We start from the raw sequence: 15,711 nt of genomic DNA, 5'->3' as shown, positions 1-15,711 counted from the left end.
CACTCTGCTGGCTCACACTCAGCTGCCAGGGCACACTGCAGGCTCACACTCAGGTGCCAGGGCACTCTGCTGGCTCACACTCAGCTGCCAGGGCACTCTGCTGGCTCACACTCAGCTGCCTGGGCACTCTGCTGGCTCACACTCAGCTGCCTGGGCACTCTGCTGGCTCACACTCAGCTGCCAGGGCACACTGCTGGCTCACACTCAGCTGCCTGGGCACTCTGCTGGCTCACACTCAGCTGCCTGGGCACACTGCTGGCTCACACTCAGCTGCCTAGGCACACTGCTGGCTCACACTCAGCTCCTTTGAAGCCGCTGAGGTGCCCTCGGGGGGTCCCCTCTGGCATGCCCAGAGGGCTGCCATGGCCCCGGAGCCCTTTGCTCCTGCTGCAGCAGCAGTTCCCTGCGGGATGCTGATGGAGCACTGAGGACATCTAGAGGCACCCACCCGGGGGGTGGCCAGCAGCACACTGCAGCCCCCACCCAGGGCACAGCCCTGGCTCCTCAGCACCCCCACCCCGGCGTGGTCACCTGCTGCTGGAGTCACCCCAGCAGCAGAGGGAGATGGCAACAGGTCGGGCACGGGGGGCGAGGTGGGTGGAGATGGTCTCCTGCCCCTTGGGGGGCACAGAACCACTCTGGGCTCAGGAGCAAACATAGGGGTGGGTTGGTGTCATGGGCACCAGTGCTCAGGATGGCTTTGGTGACACCTGTCACAGGCTCACAGAGCCTTTAGAGGCTGGAATGGACCTCCAGAGCTGATCCAGCTCAACACCCCCACCCCTGCCAAGGCAGCATCACCCAGGGTAGAATGGGCTGCCTGGGGAGATGGTGGAGGCCTCACCCCTGGAGGTGTCTGAGAGGAGGCTGTATGAGGCACTCAGTGCACCAGAAGCTGTTAGGTTGGACTCCATCACCTCAGAGGTCTGTCCCAGCCTGCTTCATGCTGTGACTCTGTGAATGCATCCAGGCAGGGTCTGGAAGCCTCCAGAGGAGACTCCACAACCTCTCTGGGCAGCCTGCTCCAGGGCTCTGCCACCCTCACTGCCAAGAACTTTCTCCTCATCTGGAGCTGAAGCCTTCTCTGCTCCAGTCTGGAGCTGTTGCTGCTTGGCTCAGTGCTGCTGACCACCCAAAAGGGCTTGGCCCCAGGCACTTGACCCCCACCCCTCAGATATTTGTGCACACTGCTCAGATCTCCTCTCAGCTTTCTCTTCTCCAGGCTAAACAGCCCCCAGAGCTCTCAGCCTCCTTCCATGCCTGAGGAGCAGCCACCAGCACTGTGTCACAGCATCCCAGCCCAGTGGGGCTGGAAGGGACCTCTGGACCTCATCCAGTCCAGGCCCTCTGCTGAAGCAGGGCACCCACAGCAGCCTGCCCAGCACCACGGTGCCCAGGGTGGGGTTGGAAGCTCTCCACACAATGAGACTCTACAGCTCCACTGCTGCTCCATGCCTCCAGCACCCTCACCACAAACAACTCCCTCCTACTGGTGAGTGCTGAAAGGCTTCTGGGGGCACCAGCTTTGCCCACCCCAGGCTCTGCAGGAGCAGCAGTGGAGCACCACAGCCTGAAAAGCTCCAAACCAACCTCCAGAAGCTTCAAGGATCCAGATGTCCACAGCTGATTGTGCCAGGCTGGAGTATGACCCTGCAGAGGGTGGGAGAGAACAAGAGAGGCAGGAGGGAGAGACTAAGAGAGGCAGGAGGAGAGAAGAAGAAAGGCAGGAGGAGAGAAGAAGAGAGGCAGGAGGGAAAGAACAAGAGAGGCAGGAGGAGAGAAGAACAGAGGCAGGAGGAGAGAACAAGAGAGGCAGGAGGAGAGAAGAAGAGAGGCAGGAGGAGAGAACAAGAGAGGCAGGAGGGAAAGAACAAGAGAGGCAGGAGGAGAGAAGAAGAGAGGCAGGAGGAGAGAACGAGAGAGGCAGGAGGAGAGAACAAGAGAGGCAGGAGGAGAGAACGAGAGAGGCAGGAGGAGAGAACGAGAGAGGCAGGAGGAGAGAACAAGAGAGGCAGGAGGAGAGAACATAACAGAGGCAGGAGGAGAGAACGAGAGAGGCAGGAGGAGAGAAGAAGAGAGGCAGGAGGAGAGAAGAGAGGCAGGAGGGAGAGAACGAGAGAGGCAGGAGGAGATAAGAAGAGAGGCAGGAGGGACAACAAAACTGAGGCAGGAGGAGAGAACAAGAGAGGCAGGAGGGAGAGAAGAAGAGAGGCAGGAGGAGAGAACGAGAGAGGCAGGAGGGAGAGAACGAGAGAGGCAGGAGGGAGAGAACGAGAGAGGCAGGAGGAGAGAACGAGAGAGGCAGGAGGAGAGAAGAAGAGAGGCAGGAGGAGAGAAGAAGAGAGGCAGGAGGAGAGAACGAGAGAGGCAGGAGGAGAGAAGAAGAGAGGCAGGAGGAGAGAAGAAGAGAGGCAGGAGGAGAGAACGAGAGAGGCAGGAGGAGAGAACGAGAGAGGCAGGAGGAGAGAACGAGAGAGGCAGGAGGGAGAGAACGAGAGAGGCAGGAGGAGAGAACGAGAGAGGCAGGAGGAGAGAACGAGAGAGGCAGGAGGAGAGAACGAGAGAGGCAGGAGGAGAGAACAAGAGAGGCAGGAGGAGAGAACGAGAGAGGCAGGAGGAGAGAAGAAGAGAGGCAGGAGGAGAGAACAGAGCCAGAAGGGAGCGCACAACTGAGCCGGGTGTGTGCTCTCCCTGTGCTGAGCTGTTTGCTCCGGAGCGCTGCATCAGCCAGGGTAGAGCAGGGCCCTCGCAGCTTCTCCTCCTCCCTCTTCCCCACCCCCCTTTTGCTTCCTCCCCTTGGCAGCAGCATCATTAACGAAGGAGGTCATTTAGGAGGGGTGTGCAGTGCAAGCAGAGCTGACAGCTGACAGCTCAGCCCCCTGCCAGCTTCATGTGGCTCGGGGTGCAGCTGGGGGAGCAGGACCCACAGGGTCCACCCAAGGGTTGAGATTGATCCAGCTGGCAGCTGGCACTGGTGCTGTGCCCCAGGGAGCAGTGCTGGGCACAGTCCTGGTCAGTGTCTTTATTGATGATCTGGATGAGAGGATTGAGTCCAGCAGCAGTGAGTGTGCAGGTGGCACCAAGCTAGGAGCAGTGTGGAGCTGCTGGAGGGGAGCAGAGCCCTGCAGAGGGACCTGGCCAGGCTGCATGGGTGGGCAGAGGCCAAGGGCATGAGAGTGAAGAAGGCCAAGGGCAGGTTGTGCACTTTGGCCACAGCAAGCCCAAGCAGCACTGCAGGCTGGGGCCAGAGTGGCTGAGAGCAGGCAGGCAGAGAGGGCCCTGGGGGTGCTGGGAGAGAGCAGCTGCAGAGGAGGCAGCAGTGTCCAGGTGGGCAGCAGAGCCAGTGGCATCCTGGGCTGGCTCAGGAGCAGTGTGGGCAGCAGCACAAGGGAGGCTCTTGTGCCCCTGTGCTCAGCACTGCTCAGGCCACCCCTGCAGTGCTGTGTCCAGCTCTGGGCTCCTGCATTGCAGAGAGCTGCTGAGGTGCTGGAAGGTGTTGAGAGCAGGGCAGCAAGGCTGGGGAGGGGCCTGGAGCACAGCCCTGTGAGGAGAGGCTGAGGGAGCTGGGGGGGTGCAGCCTGCAGCAGAGGAGGCTGAGGGCAGAGCTGATTGCTGCCTGCAGCTGCCTGCAGGGAGGCTGTAGCCAGGTGGGGTTGGGCTCTGCTGCCAGGCAGCCAGGGGCAGAAGCAGGGCACAGAGGCTGAAGCTGTGCCAGGGCAGGTCTAGGCTGGATGTGAGGAGGAAGTTGTTGGCAGAGAGAGTGATTGGCACTGGAATGGGCTGCCCAGGGAGGTGGTGGAGTGGCTGTGGCTGGAGGTGTCTGAGAGGAGGCTGCATGAGGCACTCAGTGCCATGGGGTAGTGAATCAGAAGCTCAGAGGTCTTTTCCAACCTGCTTCCTGTGTTTCTGTGGTAGGGTTGATGTTGGCAGGGGGGCTTGGACTGGATGATCTTTCTGAGGTCTCATCCAGCCTCTGAAATCCTCCTGTGAGTCTCTGTGAGTGGTGGTCTGGGATCTGCATCAACCAAGGCCCTCTCCTCCACCAAGCAGGAGCAGATGGCAAGGCTCTCCTTTGAGAGACAAGGAAGGTTTGGGCACCTACCACACCCCTCTGGGTGGGTCAGCCTGGAGAGGGGTTCAGGAAGACCTTGTGGACTGTCCAGCTGAAGGCAGGTGAGAAGTGGTGTCCCTCAGAGGGTCTGTGCTGGGCCCAGGGCTCTGCAGTATCTTCATCACTGCTGTAGACAGTGGGAGTCAGGCAGCCTCAGCCAGTCTGCAGGTGGCACCAAGCTGAGTGGTGTGGTTGGTGAGGCTGAAGGACCAGATGGGGACCAGCCAGAGGGACCTGGACAGGCTGCAGAGGTGGCTGAGGAGAACCTCGAGAAGTTCAGTCAGGTGAAGTGCAAGGTCCTGAACCAGGGTTGGGGGAACCCTTGAAATCAGTCCAGGGTGGGATGATGAGATGGAGGTCAGCCCTGCAGGGGGTGGGGCTGGTGGGGGAGAAGCTGGGCAGGAGGCAGCAGTGTGCAGTGCCAGCCCAGAGGGCCAAAGGCAGCCTGGGCTGCACCCAAAGCAGCATGGGCAGAGATGGAGAGAGGGGATCCTGCCCCTCTGCTCTGCTCTGCTCTGCTCTGCTCTGGGGAGACCTCAGCTGCAGGGCTGGGGCCAGCTGTGGGGCCCTCAGCACAGCAAGGACATGGAGCTGGTGGAGAGGGGGCAGAGGAGGCCACAGAGATGATCAGAGGGCTGGAGCAGCTCTGCTGTGGGGACAGGCTGAGGGAGCTGGGGGGGTGCAGCCTGGAGAAGAGAAGGCTCCAGGGACACCTCAGAGCAGCCTGCCAGGAGCTGAAGGTTGCCACAAGCAGGCTGCAGAGGAACTGTGCCCAAAGGGCTGCAGGGACAGGCCCAGGGGCAGTGGTTTGAAATGAGAGCTGAGAGATTGAGCTGGGATGTGAGGATCAAATCCTGCAGCAGGAGGCTGCTGGAGCACTGCAACAGGCTGGAGATGAGAGCAGAGAGATTGAGCTGGGATGTGAGGAGCAAATCCTGCAGCAGGAGGCTGCTGGGGCACTGCAACAGGCTGGAGATGAGAGCAGAGAGATTGAGCTGGGATGTGAGGAGCAAATCCTGCAGCAGGAGGCTGCTGGAGCACTGCAACAGGCTGGAGATGAGAGCAGAGAGATTGAGCTGGGATGTGAGGAGCAAATCCTGCAGCAGGAGGCTGCTGGAGCACTGCAACAGGCTGGAGATGAGAGCAGAGAGATTGAGCTGGGATGTGAGGAGCAAATCCTGCAGCAGGAGGCTGCTGGGGCACTGCAACAGGCTGGAGATGAGAGCAGAGAGATTGAGCTGGGATGTGAGGAGCAAATCCTGCAGCAGGAGGCTGCTGGAGCACTGCAACAGGCTGGAGATGAGAGCAGAGAGATTGAGCTGGGATGTGAGGAGCAAATCCTGCAGCAGGAGGCTGCTGGAGCACTGCAACAGGCTGCCCAGGGAGGTGGCCGAGGCCTCATGCCTGGAGATATTCAAGGGATGTCTTCCAACCCAGCCCATGGTGTGACTCTGACTTAAAAGGTGCCCAGAAGAAACCTGGGGACAGAGTTTTTCCCAGAGGCTGCTGTGCCAGGCCAAGGGGTGAGAGTTTAGAGTGAAAGAAGGAGCTTGAGAGTGAAGGAATAAATGTTGGAGAGTGAGGAGAGCCTGTGCCAGGCTGCCCAGAGAGCTGGGAGCTGCCCCATGGCTGGCAGCACTGCAGGGGAGGTTGTTTGGGGCTGTGAGCAGCCTGCCCTGGGTGCAGATGTCCCTGCTGAGTGCAGGGGGTTGCACTCCTTAGGAGATCCCTTCCAAATTCAAGCATCCCATGACATGATACACAGAAAGCCTGGTGTAGTAAATCCAGTTACAAAACACCCTGATTCTTGAAGCATGCCAGGTGCTGCCCTTCCACAGGCCAAACCTTCCTTGGCTCAAAGCTATCTGCAACATGAGACTCTCCAGAGGACCAGAGAGAGCTCTCCCAGCTGCCACAGCCCTTCAGCTGCAGGGAGCAGAGAAGGAGCAGAGCTGGAAGCTGCAGGGAACAAAGCAGGAAAAGAGCTGAAATCTTCAGGGAGCAGAGCAGGAGTGGAGCAGAAAGCTGCAGGGACCAGGAGCAGGTCAGGAGCAGAGCAGAAAGATGCAGAGAGCAGAGCAGGAGCAGAGCTGGAAGCTGCAGGGAACAGAGGAGGAGTGGATCTGAAAGCTGCAGGGAGCAGAGCAAGAGTAGACCTGGAAGCTGCAGGGAGTGGAGCAGGAGGTTGCAGGGAGCTGATCTGGAAGCTGCAGGGAGCAGAGCAAGAGTAGAGCAGAAAGCTGCAGGGAGTGGAGCAGGAGTAGAGCTGGAAGCTGCAGGGAGCAGAGCAGAAAGCTGCAGGGAGCAGAGCAGGAGCAGAGCTGGAAGCTGCAGGGAGTGGAGCAGGAGTTAGAGCTGGAAGCTGTAGGGAGCAGAGCAGAAAGCTGCAGGGAGCAGAGCAGGAGCAGAGCTGGAAGCTGCAGGGAGCAGAGCAAGAGTGGAGCTGGAAGCTGCAGGGAGCGGAGCAGGAGCGGAGCTGGAAGCTGCAGGGAACAGAGCAGGAGCGGAGCTGGAAGCTGCAGGGAACAGAGCAGGAGCAGAGCTGGAAGCTGCAGGGAGCAGAGCAGGAGTGGAGCTGGAAGCTGCAGAGAACAGAGCAGGAGCAGAGCTGGAAGCTGCAGGGAGCAGAGCAGGAGTGGAGCTGGAAGCTGCAGGGAGCAGAGCAGGAGCAGAGCTGGAAGCTGCAGGGAGCAGAGCAGGAGCAGAGCTGGAAGCTGCAGGGTATGGAGCAGGAGTAGAGCTGGAAGCTGTAGGGAGCAGAGCAGAAAGCTGCAGGGAGCGGAGCAGGAGCAGAGCTGGAAGCTGCAGGGAGCAGAGCAAGAGCGGAGCTGGAAGCTGCAGGGAACAGAGCAGGAGCAGAGCTGGAAGCTGCAGGGAACAGAGCAGGAGCAGAGCTGGAAGCTGCAGGGAGCAGAGCAGAAGTGGAGCTGGAAGCTGCTGAGAACAGAGCAGGAGCAGAGCTGGAAGCTGCAGGGAGCAGAGCAGGAGCGGAGCTGGAAGCTGCAGGGAGCGGAGCTGGAAGCTGCAGGGAGCGGAGCAAGAGTAGAGCTGGAAGCTGCAGGGAGCGGAGCAGGAGCGGAGCTGGAAGCTGCAGGGAGCAGAGAAGGAGCGGAGCTGGAAGCTGCAGGGAGCAGAGCAGAAGTGGAGCTGGAAGCTGCTGGGAACAGAGCAGGAGCAGAGCTGGAAGCTGCAGGGAGCAGAGCAGGAGCAGAGCTGGAAGCTGCAGGGAGCAGAGCAGGAGCGGAGCTGGAAGCTGCAGGGAGCGGAGCAGGAGGCTGCAGGGAGCGCAGCAGGAGGCTGCAGGGAGTGGAGCAGGAGGCTGCAGGGAGTGGAGCAGGAGCAGAGCTGGAAGCTGCAGGGAGCAGAGCAGGAGCAGAGCTGGAAGCTGCAGGGAGCAGAGCAGGAGCGGAGCTGGAAGCTGCAGGGAGCGGAGCAGGAGGCTGCAGGGAGCGCAGCAGGAGGCTGCAGGGAGTGGAGCAGGAGGCTGCAGGGAGCAGAGCAGGAATACAGCTGGAAGCTGCAGGGAGCAGAGCAGGAATACAGCTGGAAGCTGCAGGGAGCAGAGCAGGAGCAGAGCTGGAAGCTGCAGGGAGCAGAGCAGGAGCGGAGCTGGAAGCTGCAGGGAGCGGAGCAGGAGGCTGCAGGGAGCGGAGCAGGAGGCTGCAGGGAGTGGAGCAGGAGGCTGCAGGGAGTGGAGCAGGAGCAGAGCTGGAAGCTGCAGGGAGCAGAGCAGGAATACAGCTGGAAGCTGCAGGGAGCGGAGCAGGAGCGGAGCTGGAAGCTGCAGGGAGCAGAGCTGGAAGCTGCAGGGAGCAGAGCAGGAGCGGAGCTGGAAGCTGCAGGGAGCAGAGCAGGAATACAGCTGGAAGCTGCAGGGAGCGGAGCAGGAATACAGCTGGAAGCTGCAGGGAGCAGAGCAGGAATACAGCTGGAAGCTGCAGGGAGCGGAGCAGGAGCGGAGCTGGAAGCTGCAGGGAGCGGAGCTGGAAGCTGCAGGGAGCAGAGAAGGAGCGGAGCTGGAAGCTGCAGGGAGCAGAGCAGAAGTGGAGCTGGAAGCTGCTGGGAACAGAGCAGGAGCAGAGCTGGAAGCTGCAGGGAGCAGAGCAGGAGCAGAGCTGGAAGCTGCAGGGAGCAGAGCAGGAGCGGAGCTGGAAGCTGCAGGGAGCAGAGCAGGAGCAGAGCTGGAAGCTGCAGGGAGCAGAGCAGGAGCGGAGCTGGAAGCTGCAGGGAGCGGAGCAGGACGCTGCAGGGAGCGGAGCAGGAGGCTGCAGGGAGTGGAGCAGGAGGCTGCAGGGAGTGGAGCAGGAGCAGAGCTGGAAGCTGCAGGGAGCAGAGCAGGAATACAGCTGGAAGCTGCAGGGAGCGGAGCAGGAGCGGAGCTGGAAGCTGCAGGGAGCGGAGCTGGAAGCTGCAGGGAGCAGAGCAGGAGCGGAGCTGGAAGCTGCAGGGAGCAGAGCAGGAATACAGCTGGAAGCTGCAGGGAGCAGAGCAGGAGCGGAGCTGGAAGCTGCAGGGAGCAGAGCAGGAGCAGAGCTGGAAGCTGCAGGGAGCGGAGCAGGAGCGGAGCTGGAAGCTGCAGGGAACAGAGCAGGAGCAGAGCTGGAAGCTGCAGGGAGCAGAGCAGGAGCAGAGCTGGAAGCTGCAGGGAGCAGAGCAGGAGCGGAGCTGGAAGCTGCAGAGAACAGAGCAGGAGCGGAGCTGGAAGCTGCAGGGAGCAGAGCAGGAGCGGAGCTGGAAGCTGCAGAGAACAGAGCAGGAGCGGAGCTGGAAGCTGCAGAGAACAGAGCAGGAGCGGAGCTGGAAGCTGCAAGGAGCAGAGCAGGAGCGGAGCTGGAAGCTGCAGAGAACAGAGCAGGAGCGGAGCTGGAAGCTGCAGGGAGCAGAGCAGGAGCGGAGCTGGAAGCTGCAGAGAACAGAGCAGGAGCGGAGCTGGAAGCTGCAAGGAGCAGAGCAGGAGCGGAGCTGGAAGCTGCAGGGAGCAGAGCAGGAGCGGAGCTGGAAGCTGCAGGGAGCAGAGCAGGAGCGGAGCTGGAAGCTGCAGGGAGCAGAGCAGGAGCGGAGCTGGAAGCTGCAGAGAACAGAGCAGGAGCGGAGCTGGAAGCTGCAGGGAGCAGAGCAGGAGCGGAGCTGGAAGCTGCAGGGAGCGGAGCAGACGTGGATCTGGAAGCTGCAGGGAACAGAGCAGGAGCGGAGCTGGAAGCTGCAGGGAGCAGAGCAGGAGCGGAGTAGGAGGCTGCAGGGAGCGGAGCTGGAAGCTGCAGGGAGCAGAGCAGGAGCGGAGCAGGAGGCTGCAGGGAGCTGAGCAGGAGCGGAGTAGGAGGCTGCAGGGAGCGGAGCTGGAAGCTGCAGGGAGCAGAGCAGGAGCGGAGCTGGAAGCTGCAGGGAGCAGAGCAGGAGCGGAGCTGGAAGCTGCAGGGAGCAGAGCAGGAGCAGAGCTGGAAGCTGCAGAGAACAGAGCAGGAGCGGAGCTGGAAGCTGCAGGGAGCAGAGCAGGAGCGGAGCTGGAAGCTGCAGGGAGCAGAGCAGGAGCGGAGCTGGAAGCTGCAGGGAACAGAGCAGGAGCGGAGCTGGAAGCTGCAGGGAGCAGAGCAGGAGCGGAGCTGGAAGCTGCAGGGAGCAGAGCAGGAGCGGAGCTGGAAGCTGCAGAGAACAGAGCAGGAGCGGAGCTGGAAGCTGCAGGGAGCAGAGCAGGAGCGGAGCTGGAAGCTGCAGGGAGCGGAGCAGACGTGGATCTGGAAGCTGCAGGGAACAGAGCAGGAGCAGTGCTGGAAGCTGCAGGGAGCAGAGCAGGAGCGGAGTAGGAGGCTGCAGGGAGCGGAGCTGGAAGCTGCAGGGAGCAGAGCAGGAGCGGAGCAGGAGGCTGCAGGGAGCTGAGCAGGAGCGGAGTAGGAGGCTGCAGGGAGCGGAGCTGGAAGCTGCAGGGAGCAGAGCAGGAGCAGAGCTGGAAGCTGCAGGGAGCAGAGCAGGAGCGGAGCAGGAGGCTGCAGGGAGCAGAGCTGGAAGCTGCATGGAGCAGAGCTGGAAGCTGCATGGAGCAGAGCAGGAGTGGAGCAGGAGGCTGCAGGGAGCAGAGCTGGAAGCTGCAGGGAGCAGAGCTGGAAGCTGCAGGGAGCAGAGCAGGAGCGGAGCAGGAGGCTGCAGGGAGCTGAGCAGGAGCAGAGCTGGAAGCTGCAGGGAGCAGAGCAGGAGTGGAGCAGGAGGCTGCAGGGAGCGGAGCTGGAAGCTGTGTAGCAGACCCGAAAAAGGCCAGGCAGAGACCCGAATCTTTGCCTTTTTTAATCCAAACCATAGCTCTGCTACAGAATGCCAGGGAGGGTAACTACAGCAGGGGATTATCCACAAACTAGGCCTAGGGTCAGACAGGGCACTCAAGCTACAGACAACTACTGGGAATTCGGTCGACCACTCAGCGAAAGGCAATGGCTGGAAGAAGAAAATCCCTTTACCCAGGCTCCCATGCCCAGCAGAACAAACCCTCTCAGCCTCTGGCCAGTTCGGTGCCTCACAGCTGCACCACAGCTTGGCAGTGGCACCAAAGAAGCCAGAGAGGGAAAGGTACTGGAGCAGGAGTGGGTTGTGGGGAGCCTTCAAGGCAGGAGCGATGTTGCTGCTCGCAAGGTGCAGCAGCAGCCAGCAGTGCCCAAACCCTCTCCAGGTTTCACTGGCAAAGGTCTGAGTTCTGCTCTACACCAGAGCTGTGCCAAGTGGGATCCCTGGGGAGTGCTGAGCAGACAGGTTGGCTCCTGGGCACCTTGGCAGTGTTGTGTTTTCGGAGACATACCACAGAGAGCAGCATTTTGGAGGTGGATGGCAGAGCTCAGCATCCAAACCCACCTCCTTCGCGACTGGTGGACTGCTTCCCTTTGGGCTTAGTCTCCCTGTCCAGGTCCCAAGTGCTGACCAGTTCCATCAAGGGTAGAAGCAACAAGCTTGGTGCTCACTGCTAACACAAACACCTTCTGCCAAGCAAACCTGTCCCAGGAGCACCACCACGCTCCTGCAGGACCTGCTACCTGTCCTGGGGACACTCTTGCTGTCACTTACACCTTCTGCCAAGCAAACCTGTCCCAGGAGCACCACCATGCTCCTGCAGGACCTGCTACCTGTCCTGGGGACACTCTTGCTGTCACTAACACCTTCTGCCAAGCAAACCTGTCCCAGGAGCACCACCAATGCTCCTGCAGGACCTGCTACCTGTCCTGGGGACACTCTTGCTGTCACTAACACCTTCTGCCAAGCAAACCTGTCCCAGGAGCACCACCAATGCTCCTGCAGGACCTGCTACCTGTCCTGGGGACACTCTTGCTGTCACTAACACCTTCTGCCAAGCAAACCTGTCCCAGGAGCACCACCATGCTCCTGCAGGACCTGCTACCTGTCCTGGGGACACTCTTGCTGTCACTAACACCTTCTGCCAAGCAAACCTGTCCCAGGAGCACCACCACGCTCCTGCAGGACCTGCTACCTGTCCTGGGGACACTCTTGCTGTCACCAGCACCTTCTGCCAAGCAAACCTGTCCCAGGAGCACCACCAATGCTCCTGCAGGACCTGCTACCTGTCCTGGGGACACTCCTGCTGTCAGGAGACCAGGCAAGAGGATTGTTTAATCGTCAGAAGACTCCCAAAAGAAAGCAGCCTCCTCCAAAAATGGTGTCCTTGGCAACCCCTCACAACCAAGGCTGCTCTGATCTTCCAGAGCAGATGTTAGGCAGCCTGAGGTCTGGCAGGAGAAGGCAGGGAGGAAAGAGGATTTCTTAAGAGCAAGTCTGAATCCCACTTCAGAGGAAGATCCATCTGGCCACCTTCAGTGGACCTAAGTGACCCAGGGACCCCACAGCCACCCTGGCAGCAGGGTCAGAAATGCCAGCCAAGGAGACAGGCCCTTCCCAAAGAGCTGGAGAGGTGAAAGGTGTCTCACTGAAGACCACCATCAAGACATAACCAACACAGGAAGGGTGCCAAGGCAGGAGCTCCCCACTCTGCCCACCGGCACAGGAGCTCCGTGGCGGTTCCTAGCCAACAACTGAGGTGGTCGGTCCTAAGCTGTGCCAAGAGGACCCTGTGGCTGTCACAAGTGTCACCAGGACGAAGGTGGTCTCTACGGTAAGGCACAGGAGTTGGACACAGCTTCCACCACCACTGCTGCCACAGGTCTGCTCGGGGCTGGGGGGAGATCATGGTCTCCTCGGGCGCCTCTCCATAAAGCAGCCTGATCTTCCCAGGTCTGCACTCAGCAGGAGCTGTGGATGAAGCAGTTTCTATGACGACACATCACGGCCACTGGGCCTGGAAAAGTGCCTGCAGGACCCCAGCATGATGGCAATCGGAAGAGACCTCTGCAGGTCATCCAGTCCAGCACCCACAGCAGCATGCCCAGCAGCACAACGGCCAGGGAGGGCTTGGAAGCTCTCCAGACAAGGAGACTCCACAACCTCTCTGGGCAGCCTGCTCCAGCATCCTTGCAGCCAAACATATTCCTCAGGTGAAGAAGCACCTCTTGGTAAGGATGGCTCCTTCCAGAGGGATCCCTGTGAGGACTGCTGGGAGCACTTCTAAGCCGTGCCAGGGGAACAGATCTCCTCCTCCAGCTCTCCCCCTGGCTCACGCTGAGCGGCCTCGCTGCCCCAGCCAGCAGCGACACGGCTTAAGCCAGCTAAACCTTCCGGTGCTAATCCCAGCTCCCCAGCAGGGTGCAACCAGAGTGCTCAGCACAGGGCTTCCTTTTCGAGGGTGAGGAACACCAGGGCAGCGACTTCACGAACAGAACGAAGCACAGCAGACACAGCAACACGATCAGAAGCAAGACACTGCCAGGTGAAGCAAACAACAACAAGAGAAGTACTTCTTGGGAGTCGGTGAACTGGAGGCATTCAGAGGCGAAGAGGAGCCACAGCTCTGGCACTCCCGAGATGCTGGGAGCCATCACAGCTGCCAAGTAGGTGCCTTTTTTGAAACTCAGAAGAAGACATCACAGCAGAGACTTGTCAGAGACCCCATGTGGATCCAGCCTGGCTGCTGGAAGGGCTTCCAATCCACCAGGCACTGCTTGCTGTGGCTCTTCGTAAGGAGACAGCAGAGGAACAAAGTGTATCAACAGCTATGGAGGTGGCTCCCTGTGCCCTTCAGCCATCCCCTGGTGGGCAAGGTCAATGCTATCCCAGCAGTTCTGCTGCTTCATGCCATCTTCAGACCTCTCCTGAGGTGGAGCTCATGGTTCCTTAGTTCTGATAAACTCACTCAGTGCTGCTTTTGTCATCCTATTCTGAGTGGCCACCTAAGGCAAGACCTAAGGGGACATGCAGAACATCCTCAAAGAGCCTTCACCTTAGAAGAGCTGAATTCTATGTCACACAGGCAAGAAAAGCTGCAGACAGAATCAGTGGTTTCATTTGTTTGTTCACCCAGGTCTGGCACAATCAAAGCCTGAGCCGTGGCACAGGGGGTTTGACGTGAAGCTCAGACGCCCAGCAGGGCAGGCACTCCACAAGAACCAGCTTGAAGCAAGGAGCAAGATTGTGGACACCCCATCAAGGGAACACTTTGTTGGGAGCACTGCATCCATCAGAAAGCTTGATTTCTCCCCAAAGCTGAGGCACCTTGAATCCAGGGCAGGCAGACACAAAGGCAAGACAGGGAGGCTGGCAAGTGGAAAAACGCAGTCAGGGTTTGCATTTCCTCCTCCAAAGCAAAGTTTTCTGTTGTGGTTAATCAGCTCCTCTGAGGGTGGCGTCAGGGCCCTCTTCCTGAGTGTTCCTCAGGAATCTGAGGAACAAGCTGGGATCGTCAGGAGAGAAAGGAAAGGGAGAAAGGTTTTAAGCCAAAGGCCTTGAGAAGAAGATTCTTTTCTCCGAGCATCAAGAAGTTCAGACTCGTGGCTGCCGTGGAAGACGTGGTGAAGGTGCCAGTCTGAAGAAGGCAACACCCTTACTGCAAACAAAATTCATCCATTTCTGGCCAGTGCTCCCAAGTCTTCAGTGCTTCCACACCTAGGAAAGGAGTTTGGAGCCAGGCAGGGCTTGGGCTCTGCTCCCAAGGGACGAAGGATAGGACAAGAGCCAACGGCCTCAGGTTGCGCCAGGGAAGGTGTTTAGGTTAGACATGAGGAACAATTTCTTTATGGAAAGGGCTGTCAAAGCCCTGGCCCAGGCTGCCCAGGAGAGGGTGGAGTCCCCACCCCTGAAGGAGTTTCAAAGCCACGGAGTCGTGGTGCTGAAGGCAGCAGCTTAGTGGCAATTAAAGGTCTCTTCCAACCTGCCTGTCTGTGATCGCTTGGTGAGGAGCTGAGCGTGTGTGAGCAGCAGTAGGTACACACTGTGTGTCTGTGTCACAGCCCTGAAAACCAGGCCAGGAACTTGGCAAAAAGCTCCTGAATAAGCTCTCCCAGGACTCAAGTTGTGCCAGGCAAAGTATAGGCTGGATGTTAGGAGGAAGTTGTTGGCAGAGAGAGTGATTGGCATTGGAATGGGCTGCCCAGGGAGGTGGTGGAGTCGCCGTCCCTGGAGCTGTTCATGGCAAAGTTGGACATGGCACTTGGTGCCATGGTCTAGCCTTGAGCTCTGTGGTAAAGGGTTGGATTTGATGATCTGTGAGGTCTCTTCCAACCCTGATGATACTGTGATACTGTGATACCATCCCTGGAGGTATTCATGAAAAGCCTGGATGAGGCACTCAGTGCCATGGTCTGGCTGACTGGATAGGGCTGGGTGCTAGGTTGGAGTGGATGATCTTGGAGGTTTCTTCCAACCTGCTTGATTCTATGATTCCAAGTTCAGCCCACCAGGTTGGCTCAGCACAGGCAGTCCAACCTGGCAGTGCTTGAAGGACTCAAGCTGGAACCTATCTAAGTCTCTTTAAGCTCTCCCTATGAAGATGCTGGAAAACAAGGAATTCCTTCCCTTTCCTGACACCCCCACCACATGGCCAAGAGACACCCTCAGGACAAGCTGAGAGAAAGGAGAACTGAACCTTGCTTCCTGCTAAGCTTGAACCAACAGAGGAAAAGTTTTGCCACTCCTGGCTGCTGCTGGTCTTGCCAAAGGACAAGCAGCCCTTGGCCGGAGATCAACGATGGCCTGGAGGTGCAGACAGGACAGAAGCAAACTGCATTTATAAAAATCTGGGGGTTTTCATGACTTTTATTTATGCTAATAACTAGAGAGAAAAAGCATACATATCGTATCTGTCACACAGTCAATACATGGGTTTGGGCTGTCTTCTTTTTCGCCTCGTTTTCCTACTAGAAATTCTCTATACAAAGTCATTGCCAGTTGATAAGGTCCTCGATGGCATAAAGGGCATTAAAATAAAACAAGAGGGGGCATTAAAAACAGGTTTGCCATCTTGCCCTGAGTGGAAACAGTGAGCAGATACAAAACGTGGATGCCAAGGTGGTCAGATTTTAGGTGGTTGGTTTTTTTTTTGTGGTTAGATGTGGATAAGAAAAAGATTAATTTGGCTTCTTGGGTATGATTTTTTTGCTTCATGGTAAGTTTTGTGTGATTAAAAACAGTAGTTATGAAAAATACCCCTCCTGCTTCAGTGGGCACCCTGCAAACTGGGTGCTGCAAAAATAGGGGCCTGAGTGCCAGCACTGAAACAG

Source organism: Pogoniulus pusillus, chromosome Z (genome assembly GCF_015220805.1).
Source record: "Pogoniulus pusillus isolate bPogPus1 chromosome Z, bPogPus1.pri, whole genome shotgun sequence".
NCBI classification, from domain to species: Eukaryota; Metazoa; Chordata; class Aves; order Piciformes; family Lybiidae; genus Pogoniulus; species Pogoniulus pusillus.
This window is presented reverse-complemented; position numbering follows the sequence as displayed.